Source organism: Rhinoderma darwinii, chromosome 8 (assembly GCF_050947455.1).
Source record: "Rhinoderma darwinii isolate aRhiDar2 chromosome 8, aRhiDar2.hap1, whole genome shotgun sequence".
Taxonomy (NCBI): Eukaryota; Metazoa; Chordata; class Amphibia; order Anura; family Rhinodermatidae; genus Rhinoderma; species Rhinoderma darwinii.
The window spans coordinates 51,769,340-51,782,100 of NC_134694.1; the positions used below are offsets into that span (position 1 = coordinate 51,769,340).

Sequence of the window (12,761 nt, forward strand, 5' to 3'; positions counted from 1 at the left end):
TATATAGTAGTAGACGACAGTGAAAGACCATGCATGGCACAACAGAGAAAAAACACAATCACTGAACCCATTTAGTTGAGAACCACCCCAACTTTAAAATCAACATTCAACCCCCTTGGATGTAAACAATCTAATCTATGAATCCACTCCAGTTCTTTACGTTTTAATTTGGCAATTCTATCGCCGCCCCTCCTATGTAGGGGCACATGGTCAACGATCCAAAATCTGAGATCGCTGACCCTGTGTCCCGCTGAAGAAAAGTGTGCTGGGACTGGAAGATCCAGTTTGTTGGTTTTAATAGTGGATCTATGCTTATTAATACGTAAGCGGCATTCCTGTGTGGTTTCACCCACGTATAGCAACTTACATGGATACTGTAGTACATATACAACGAATGTTGATGCACAAGTTAAAAATTGTTTAATATGGAATATTTTCCCATTCGTCGGGTGTCTAAATATATTGCCCTTCACCATGATGTTGCAATTCACGCAATTCAAACATGGGAAGCATCCAAATTTTTTGGGGGCCAAAGTTAATTGGCGACTCAATTGCGAAGACCCCACATCCGCGTGTACCAGTTGATCCCTAAGATTTTTTTGACGCCTAAAAGCCATCATAGGGGGATTGCTAAATTCAGGAACCTCACCCGATAAATTACCGAGGATATGCCATTCCTTACGTATAATATTAGAGATCCTATAGCTAATGTCACAAAAAGTTGAGACAAATTCTACTCTGTTTGGTGTATTTTTACTTTGTGATGTCAATAACTGATCCCTAGCGACAGATTCAACCCTATCTCTCTGTTTGCGTAGGAGTGTTCGGGGATATTTACGTTGGGCGAATTTCTCACCCATATCATCCAAACGTGATGTAAGATGTTGGGGTTCTGTCACAATACGTTGACCCTCAACATCTGACTGAAAGGTAAAGATTCTATCATCCGTCGGGGGTGCTGACTATCAAATCGCAACAAACTGTTGCGATCTGTGGTTTTATGATATAGATCAGTGACTAGTTTATCATCAACCCTATATACCATAGTATCCCAAAAATTCAAATGTGTGGTAGAGAACTCCATTGTGAATTTAATGTCCTCATCAATAGAGTTGAGGAACTCAAAAAATTCCTCTAGCTGTTACCCAGTGCCGGTCCAAATAACAAACACATCATCTATGTATCGCCACCACCTCAGTACATGCCTGAAGTGGTGGGACACATAGACGTGACGCTCTTCAAGGGCCGCCATGAACATGTTGGCGTAAGTGGGAGCCACATTCGAGCCCATGGCTGTTCCTCTTTTTTGAATGTACAAGGAATCAACGAACAGAAAATAATTCTCTGTAAGTATTAATTCCAACAGATCCATGAGGAATAATGTACCAGCTTCAGAGTATTCAGACGTGTCCAAGGCTTCCCTCACTACATTAAGTCCTCTATCGTGATTGATGGACGTATAAAGACTGCAAACGTCAAAAGACGCTAAAATGATGTCTCCAGTCAAAGAGATTTTGCCATTTCTACAACATCTTACATTCAAGACACCACAGATTTTCTGGTCAAATTAACACAAGTAACTTTGACTGGAGACATCATTTTAGCGTCTTTTGACGTTTGCAGTCTTTATACGTCCATCAATCACGATAGAGGACTTAATGTAGTGAGGGAAGCCTTGGACACGTCTGAATACTCTGAAGCTGGTACATTATTCCTCATGGATCTGTTGGAATTAATACTTACAGAGAATTATTTTCTGTTCGTTGATTCCTTCTACATTCAAAAAAGAGGAACAGCCATGGGCTCGAATGTGGCTCCCACTTACGCCAACATGTTCATGGCGGCCCTTGAAGAGCGTCACGTCTATGTGTCCCACCACTTCAGACATGTACTGAGGTGGTGGCGATACATAGATGATGTGTTTGTTATTTGGACCGGCACTGGGTAACAGCTAGAGGAATTTTTTGAGTTCCTCAACTCTATTGATGAGGACATTAAATTCACAATGGAGTTCTCTACCACACATTTGAATTTTTTGGATACTATGGTATATAGGGTTGATGATAAACTAGTCACTGATCTATATCATAAAACCACAGATCGCAACAGTTTGTTGCGATTTGATAGTCAGCACCCCCGACGGATGATAGAATCTTTACCTTTCAGTCAGATGTTGAGGGTCAAACGTATTGTGACAGAACCCCAACATCTTACATCACGTTTGGATGACATGGGTGAGAAATTCGCCCAACGTAAATATCCCCGAACACTCCTACGCAAACAGAGAGATAGGGTTGAATCTGTCGCTAGGGATCAGTTATTGACATCACAAAGTAAAAATACACCAAACAGAGTAGCATTTGTCTCAACTTTTTGTGACATTAGCTATAGGATCTCTAATATTATACGTAAGGAATGGCATATCCTCGGTAATTTATCGGGTGAGGTTCCTGAATTTAGCAATCCCCCTATGATGGCTTTTAGGCGTCAAAAAAATCTTAGGGATCAACTGGTACACGCGGATGTGGGGTCTTCGCAATTGAGTCGCCAATTAACTTTGGCCCCCAAAAAATTGGGATGCTTCCCATGTTTGAATTGCGTGAATTGCAACATCATGGTGAAGGGCAATATATTTAGACACCCGACGAATGGGAAAATATTCCATATTAAACAATTTTTAACTTGTGCATCAACATTCGTTGTATATGTACTACAGTGTCCATGTAAGTTGCTATACGTGGGTGAAACCACACAGGAATGCCGCTTACGTATTAATAAGCATAGATCCACTATTAAAACCAACAAACTGGATCTTCCAGTCCCAGCACACTTTTCTTCAGCGGGACACAGGGTCAGCGATCTCAGATTTTGGATCGTTGACCATGTGCCCCTACATAGGAGGGGCGGCGATAGAATTGCCAAATTAAAACGTAAAGAACTGGAGTGGATTCATAGATTAGATTGTTTACATCCAAGGGGGTTGAATGTTGATTTTAAAGTTGGGGTGGTTCTCAACTAAATGGGTTCAGTGATTGTGTTTTTTCTCTGTTGTGCCATGCATGGTCTTTCACTGTCGTCTACTACTATATATGTATCTGTGAACACATTCAATATGACGACATTGTCATTGCAATATAAAATAATAAATTTTGTTTTTATTAATATATCCATAAATTTTCTAAATTTTTGTCATTTTTTCAGATTCCGACATTGGGCTGGATTCTTTCCTCTGGGTTTTGGAGTCCTTATAGTACTGTTTTCATCATCTATATGCGGCCACTTACATCTGGTCAACTTGGTCCGTTTTTTTGTTTCAACAAAGGGGGCAGTATAATATGAAATTTTTTAACATCCTTCCAGGGATAGCTACTACGGTAGTGGGCTTATAGTATATTTAGGGGAGTATCTACATGTGTACACACATTGTGACATTATTACATTGTTTATTTCATATTTTGAGGCGTTATGCCTCCAATACTTATACATTTAGATGGATACATATTTATTGCATATATATAATAATACAGTACAAGCACTTATTTTATACAATGTGTGTTGCTGCTGATTAACTCCCCTATTCTAACATTTTCGGACTATTTATCCGGATGTATACCTATTAAATATATATAACTAACAATATATGGCCATATTATTAATCCTACACTAACTGTTTATTGCTGATATAATCCTCTGTTTGAAACATTTTTTGACCTGCTGTTCCATTCTAGTTACGTTCCTGGACGTGATATGTTCTTCCAGGTTGTAAAATGGCCGCCGCGTACTGGAATTCATACTGCACATGCGCGAAATTAAGATAGCACGGCAGCCATCTTGGCCAGAATTTGCTATCGAATGTGCATGCGCGGGAATAGCCACCCGCGATCTCGCGGGATTTCGCTATGCATTGCAAATAGTAATGACAGTCTCATTACACAGGTGTGCAATACATTTGTACACATACTGGACAGCTGAGACCTAGAGGAACGAGCCCTTGTTTCGGTTTTCTGTTATTGACAACTTTGAATGTTTTTATTATATACATCTGGGTGAGTCATTATGTCATTAACACTTTAATGTACCTAGGACTGTGTTTTTCTGTACAAGTCCCTTATTCATCACTTTGTATATTCACATGTACACTGGCATTCATATTTATCTTCTATATTGTATTTTTTATTTTTTTTTGTATCATCTATTTTATATTGGATTTTGTCTTAATCACTGTTTAATTTCAATTGGGCTTTGCAAGCCTTTATATACTCATGACTTGATGTGTGTTTTATGCTTGAAAAAAGTCCAGTTGGACTGAAACGTCGCATGGGTGAATAAATAGCTCTTGCTCTTTTTGGAAGTGCTGCCTCTGTCAATTCTTTGTCTGCTAGATACGGGACTAGGCATATTCCCTGAAAAAGCAGTTTTGCTACTAGCACCACAGATATTTTGGTGAATACACTTGGAGCAGACGATAGACCAAACGGGAGGGCAGCAAATTAGAGGTGTTGAATCCTGCTGCCTTCATGATAAGCAACCCTTAGGAACTTTCTGTGTTCCGGGTGAATTGGTATGCGCAGGTACGCGTCTTTGAGATCGATTTTTGCCATCTCATGTTCTCTGGACAACAAGGCAATGGCATCTTTGAGTGACTCCATCTTGAATTTTCTTTTTTGAAGACAAGTATTTAGACCTCTTAAGTCTATAATTAATCTCCACTTGCCGTCGGATTTGGGAATGGGAAATACAAGGGAATAATACCCTTTTCCTATTTCTGTAGGAGGCACAGGCTGTAAGGCCTGTTTCTCCAAGAATTCTTGGATAGATGCTATCTAAGGACGTCTTCTTGGGGTGATCAAAGATCTCTGAGGAGGATAAGAAATTAAATTAACTCCAGCCGGAGTCCGAAACAGATGATCTTTAACACCCAGGCAACCGAAGTGGAGGTCAGCCAGCTGGGGAAAAAAATGCCTGAGCCTTGCGCCTACTGGAGGTGACGGAGGCCTGGCGTCCGGAATCTTTTTTATTTCCTGCAGCAAAGGGCTTTTTGCTGTTCTTATCTCCCTTAGGTTTTCATCTCCCTGCAGGCTCCTGCTTACGAAAGAAACGAAAATATCTCCTACCTCTGGGTGGAGAGGACCTGAAGAAACGGAAGGTATGATTTCTTCCTCTAGACAACCCTGGAAAGAAATGTCCTTTCTTCTCATTGAGTGATTTCAAAATGCTGGTAAGCTGATCGCCGAATAAATGCCCTAGTTGGAACAGGAGGGAACAAAAATTATGTTTGGATGATAAATCCCCATTGCAAGCCTTGACCTATATAGCACGTCTAGCCGAGTTGGATAAGGCACAGGAAAGTCACATAAATAATCAGAGGCACACTTTAAGGTTGGTAACATCTCAAGAATTTTTTTTTCCTGCCTCCCTTCTCATTAGTCAACTGACTTAGCCATACACCGTGTTCCAAATTATTATGCACATTGGATTTAAGTGTCATAAACATTTAATTATTAGTTTTTCAATTAAACTCATGGATGGTATTGTGTCTTAGGGCTCCTTGGATCATTGTAATCAATCTCAGACACCTGTGATAATTAGTTTTCCAGGTGTGCCCAATCAAAGGAAAACTACTTCAGAAGGACGTTCCACATTATTAAGCAGGCCACAGGTTTCAAGCAATATGGGAAAAAAAGAGGATCTCTCTGCTGCCGAAAAGCGTAAAATAGTGCAATACCTTGGAAAAGGTATGAAAACATTGGATATTTCAAGAAAACTTAAGTGTAATCATTGTACAGTGAAAAAAATTGTGGCTGATTCAGAGCACAATACAGACATAGAGGAGATCACGAAAAATGTCATTGACAAATTCTTGAAACAACGCGGGGTCGTTACACATTCCGAAGGGTATAACCAGGTATTTATAGTGCCCATCACATGTATTAAATGCAGTTTTCCACTTGTCACCCTGACTAATATGGATTAGATTGTAGGCCCCCAGCAGGTCTAGTTTAGAAAAAAAAATTGCCCCCGTATGCGATCAAACAGTTCAGAGATCAAAGGCGATGGGTATCTGTTCTTTACTGTGATCTGGTTGAGGCCCCAGTAGTCAATGCAGGGTCGGAGGGATCCATCTTTTTTCTTGACAAAGAAAAACCCGGCTCCGGCCGGGGATGAGGATTTATGTATCAAGCGCCTCACAAGATTCTCCTTAATGTAGGCTGACATTGACTGGGTTCCCGGTAAGGAGAGAGGGTATACTCTACCGCTAGGAGGGGACAAATCAGGGACCAAGTCGATAGGACAATCATACGCTCAATGTGGTGGCAACGTCTCTGCTTCCTTCTTATCGAAGACATCTGGGAACAGAGAGTAACACGGAGGCAAACCTGCCAATGACTGATGCGGAGGAGACTGAGACAGATGGATATGCCCCAGACAGCGGTTGAGACACTTGGGGCCCCACTGGAGAACCTCTCCATAGTTCCAATCCAGGACTGGGCGTGTAGTCGGAGCTAAGGCAAACCCAGCAGCATGGGCTTGATGGCCTTGGGCAGGACAATCAGGGAGATGAGCTCAGAGTGAAGGGCTCCCACTTGAAGCCTCAACAGCTTGGTCACAGACAAAATTGGGTCAGGCAGCGGCAGTCCATCTACCGAGGAAACGATCAACGGCCTTTCCAGCAGAACAGTGGGCAAGTGAAGAAGATCCACAAGGTCTTGGCAGATGAAATTGGCTGCAGAACCAGAGTCCAGGTAGGCAGAGACCGGATGGGGCCTCTCACCAGCGACGATGTTCACAGGAATCAACAGCTTGGAAGAAAGTTTTCCCCAACCAATCCTAGGTGTTGGGGTTTTTTGGCTACTGGGGACACAGACGCATGACATGGCCAGCGAGGCCGCAATATAGACAGAGTCAAGAGGTGCACCTGCGCTATTTCTCCTGAACTGACAGTGTAAGCCAATCCACCTGCATCGGGACTTCGGGTGGAGCAGTAGAAGAAGGCAAGAGGGGTTGCTGGATGTTGGGTGCCAGTCTAGGAAGCCGTCTCTCTTGTCGAACTTCTTGAGATCTTTCTCTGAGCCTTATGTCCACTCGAGTGGCAAGTAGAATCAGGTTGTCCAAGGTAGATGGTAGATCCCGAGCAGCAAGTTCGTCCTTGATCTCGGAAGATAGACCATGCCAGGAGGAAGCTACTAATGCCTCGTTGTTCCAGGACAGTTCTCCTGCCAGGGTCCAGAACTGGATGGTGTATTCGCCCACGGGGGGTATCTTCCTGGCGAAGGTTCAGCATAGCAGTGGCTGCCGACGCGACTCGTCCAGGCTCCTCGAACACAGTGCGGAATAACCGCACAAACCCCTGGAAGTCTCGGGTCCCTGTCGTTCCCAGATTGGCGTTCACCTACGCCAGGGCCTTACCGGCAAGTAAGGAAATAATGAAGACGATCCCGGCTCCGTCTGAAGGAAATGCTCTGGCATGCAGGGTGAAGTGGATATAGCACTGGTAAAGAAATCCCCTGCACGTACTTGCGTCTCCATGTAAACGAGGTGGCAATGGCAGCGAGAACCGAGGATCAGAACTGAAGCTGCCAGGAGGTGTAGCAGGAGGATCAATCTGAGGAGCTTGAACAAGAGCAGAGAAGGAAGCAGCTAGTGTCACTAGCTGCTGTGCCATGGAGTCTACTGCCACAAGAAGTTGATCCTGTCGTGCTTGCAGATCCTGCAGGTCCCCCTGCATGGCTTGGGAGTTTTTTTTTGGATGATCCTAATGAATCAATAAAAAATGAAGGGGAGAAATAAAGAATTATTCAAGATTCTCTGGGTTTATAGTTAATTGTAGAAAATTTATATTAGTGCGTATGGGGAAATTGGACAAAGATAGACTAAAAAGAATAGTACCAATAGTTGGAGGAAAAAGAATCCATTAAATATTTAGGAATTAATATATCCAGAGAGGTGGAGCGATATGTGGAGTTGAATGTGGTCAGCCTGGTCCATAGCTGGAGAGCAAAGGTGAAAGTTTGGTCAAAAATGAACTTCTCTATGGCTGCTAGGATAAACTTGATTAAAATGGTGTGTTTACCCCAAGCGTTGTACTGTTTTCAAAACTGCCCTGTGGAGATACAGTACCTGAATTTTTTTTCTCAATTATGGATACCCTGGTGAGGGAACTAATATGGAAAAATGGTAATTCTAGAATAGGGAAGCAATATATACAACTTCCAGTTGGGAAGGGGGGATTGGCCGTCCCAAATTGGAAAGCTCACTATTTGGCAGCGCGAGGGTTGGCAGCACTGAGAGAAACTCCAAAAGAGTAACAGAAATACACAAATGGGTTTATCAATTAATGGATAAAGAACTAGGAAAGATGGAAGTGTTGGAGACGGGCGCACACATCACATCTTCTCACGGCTGCCGATTTTTTTTTTTTTATACCTCCTCTGTTTGCTGGTATAAAATAAAAAAATATGTATAGAACATTGGTTAAAGACATCTATTTGGGATAACCTATTCTTCATAAGTAAATAATAGATGGGTATAAGGAAGGCATAAGATTGGGAATACGGTTTTTGAATCAGATAATGGAAGGAAATAGAGTTAAATCATTTGAGATTTTTCAAAGAGAATTCGGTCTGCATAGTCATAACTATTTCTTATATATTAGATTAAAGTGGATACTAAAAGATGTAGGGAAGATATATGAAAAGAATTTAGAGAATGAAAGAGTAACTACATGGATAGAGTGTGCGGGGGATAGGAAATGTTTACTGTCATTGTCGTATAATATGTTAATAGATGCACAGGTTAAAAATACACAATTGAAATGTATTGCACATTGGCACGAATATTTAGGAGAAATTTAGGAGTAAAACTGAAAGGGGAAAAATTATAGAAATGATTCTGGAGGCGTCTAAAAACATATCACATAGAATTACACAATATTTTATTGTGCACATATTACATAGAACATCATCGTTCTTATTTAAAATTGGGTATAAACTGGATGATATATGCACAAAATGTGGAGATGTTAGGGCAGATTGGGTTCACATGTTTTGGAAGTGCCCCAAATTACACATGTTTTAGAGGAAGGTAGTAATAATTATAAATAAGGTTTATAAGATAAAGTTGGAAATAAATCCATGAACATGTATTCTGGGAGATGTTGGAAATGTGAGAATAGGAACCAATAGGGGAGAGCAAAAAACCTATTATTTATGGCCATGAAATGTATTTTATAACAATGTATTTCAGAAGAAGGACTAAGTGTTGGTACCTGTAAACAATTAAGAAATGTATATATACAAAAGGAAAAAAAACTTTGCCATGAGAAATCAAAAATAGATTGGATTTAATAAAGTATGGGGAACCTGGCATGAAGTACATGGATAAAATACACCAGAAAATGAACCGTCTAAGTAAAAGCAAGAGATATTGTGGAATCAGCTGTGTTTTTTTTTTTTTCTCTCCCCCTCTCTACTCACCCTCCACCCCCTCTGACAGCCTCATTAATGGGAGGGAACGGATGTGTAAGGAGTATTACATATAAGATGCTTTATTGATATGCATTTTTGTGTAAACAATAATGTCTGTATATTATGTTGGAAAAATAAAAAGAAAGATTTTTAAAAGCAAAAAAAAAAAAGAGGGGGTGGCCACTTCCAACAGGCCATCGCCCCTCCCGCGTCACAATCACTGGGCGCCGATGGTTGTCATGGCAGCCTGGTGGCCTAATGAAGGCCCCCAGATCTGCCTTTCTGCTCCTGTTAAATGCTGCCTCTGGCAGGGCTTAACAGGAGCTTGTAAAAAATGACAATACAAAGCAATACATTAGTATTGCAGTGTATTGTAGCAGCGATCTGACAATTGCTGGTTAAAATACCCCAGGGGTTCTAGTAAAAGAGTTAAAAATAGTTAAATAAAGTTTTCAGTAGTATCCAAAAAAATAAAACAATATTTTCACTTAAAAAAACCAAAACCTTTTTTCCAATTTTCCTCTAAAGTAATGTAAAAAATAAACAAAATTGGCATCGCCACTTCCATAAAAGTTTGAACTATTACAATATAGCATTCTTTAACTCGCATGGTGAAAGCCGTAAAGAAATAAATTTAAAAAGTGGCCAAAAACTTTTATGTACCAAAAAATGATATCGGTAAAAACTGCAGCTCGTCACGCAAAAACTAAGCCCTGACACCGCTCATTCGACAAGAAAATAAAAAAGTTATGGATCTCAGAATATTGCAAAAACCAAACATTTTTCTAAAATAGATTTTCCTTGTAAAAGTAGTAAAACATAAAAAAAACTACATAAATTTGGTATCGCCAAAATCTTATTGACAAGCAGAATAAAGTTAATTTGTTCTTTTTACCACAAGGTAAAAGACATAAAAGCAAAACCCGCTAAATATGGAGGAATCAGTTTTTTTTTCCAATTCCACACAACAAAGATTTTTTTTTCCAGTTTTCCCAGTACTTTGTGGTACTTTAACTCCTTCCCACTTTGGCCACTTTTGACATTCCTGACATAGCCTCATTTTTCAAATCTGACATGTTTCACTTTATGTGGTAATAACTTCGGAATGCTTTCACCTATCCAAGTGATTCTGAGATTGTTTTCTCGTGACACATTGGACTTTATATTACTGGCAAAATTTGCTCAATATGTTCAGTATTTAATTGTGAAAAACACCAAAAATTGGTGAAAAATTGCAAACATTTGCATTTTTCTAAATGTATCTGCTTGTAAGACAGGTAGTTATACCACACAAAATAGTTGCTAATTAACATCCCCCATGTGTCTACTTTAGATCGGTATTGTTTTTTGAATATTGTTTTATTTTTCTAGGACGTTACAAGGCTTAGAACTTCAGCTGCAATTTCTCACATTTTCAAGAAAATTTCAAAAGGCCATTTTTACAGGGGCCAGTTCAATTGTGAAGTGGCTTTGAGGGCCTTATATATTAGAAACCCCCATCAAGTCACCCCATTTTAAAAACTTCACCCCTCAAAGTTTTTAACCCTTTACACGTTTCACAGAAATTAAAGAAATGTAGAGGGGAAATTTAAAAATTTCACTTTTTCTTGCAGAAATTCATTTCAATCCATTTATTTTTTTTGTAACAAAGAAAGTTTTACCAGAGAAATGCAACTCAATATTTATTTTCCAAAGTCTGCTGTTTTTAGAAATATCCTACATGTGGCCCTAATGTGCTAATGGACTGAAGCACCAGCCTCAGAAGAAAAGGAGTACCTAGTGGATTTTGGGGCCTCCTTTTTATAAGAAAACATATTAGGCACCATGTCAGGTTTGAAGGGCTTTTGCAGTGCCAAAACAGTGGAAATCCCACAAAAGTGACCCCATTTGGGAAACTAGACCCCTAAAGGAAATTATCTAGGGGTATTTTGAGCATTTTGACCCCACAGGTTTGTTGCAGAAATTATTGGAACCAGGCTGTAAAAATTAACATCTACATTCTTTAAAAAAATATGTAGGTTTGGCTAATTTTTTCTCATTTCCACAAGGACCAAAGGAGAAAAATAACTGCCACATTTATAAAGAAAATTTCTCCCGATTAAAACAATACCCCACATGTGGTCCTAAATGTCTGTTTGGACACATGGTAGGGATTCATGTACGAGTGTAGTGAGCCTTTTGACCCCACAGATATTTCATAGATTTTATTAGGATTGGGCAGTGAAAATAAAAAAAATATTTTTTCTTCAATAAGACGTAGCTTTAGCTCAAAATTATTCATTTTATCAACAAATAAAGGAGAAAAAGAACCACAATTTTTGTAAAGCAATTTCTACTGAGTACAGCAATACCCCGTATGTGGTCATAAACTGCTGTTTGGGCACACGGCAAGGATCAAAAGAGAAGGAGCACCATTTGGCTTTTGGAATACAGATTTTGCTGGATTGGTTTCTAGGCACCATGTCGCTTTTGCAAAGCCCCTAAGGTACCAGTACAGTGGAAACTCCCCAAAAGTTACTCCCTTCATAAAACTACACCTCATGAAGAATTCTTCTAGGGGTGAAGTGAGCATTTTGACCCCACAGATGTTTCATAGATTTTATTAGGATTGGGCAGTGAAAATAAAAAAATTCTTTATTCTTCAATAAGATGTAGCTTTAGCTCCAAATTTTTCATTTCTCAACAAATAAAGAAAAAAAAGAACCACTATGTTTCTAAAGCAATTTCTTCTGAGTACGGAAATATCCCATATGAAGTCATAAACTGCTGTTTGGGCACACGGCAGAGCTCAGAAGGGAAGGAGCGCTATTTGGCTTTTGGAGTACAGATTTTGCTGGATTGGTTTCTGGTCGCTATGTCACATTTGCAAAGCCCCTGTGGGACCAAAACAGTGGAAATCCCCCACAAGTGACCCCATTTTGGAAACTACACCCCTTAAGGTATTTATTAAGGGGTGTAGTGAGCATTTTACGCTACAGGTCTTTTCCATAAATTATTGTGCTGCGGATGGTGCAAAATAAAAATTTTAAATTTTCCCTAGATATGTAATTTAATTGGAAAATATGTGGTGCCCAGCTTGTGCCACTGTAGACACAAACCCCAAAAATTGTTAAAACGGTTCTCCCAGGTATGGCGATGCTATATATGTGGAAGTAAACTGCGCTTTGGGCATGCAGTAGGGTTCAGATGGGAGGTTGCGCCTTTTGGAGCGTGGATTTTGCTTGGTAGTAGTTTTGTTTGGAATTTTACTGGCATTTCAGTTTATAATGTGGGGTCATATGTAAGCTGGGCAGAGTA

General features: G+C 40.0%; 1 protein-coding gene across 1 annotated transcript in view; it reads left to right on the plus strand.

The window, feature by feature from the left end:
* AR (androgen receptor) overlaps positions 1-12,761 on the plus strand; it is an 808,954-nt gene that overhangs the window by 475,472 nt on the left and 320,721 nt on the right. The window lies entirely within an intron of this gene.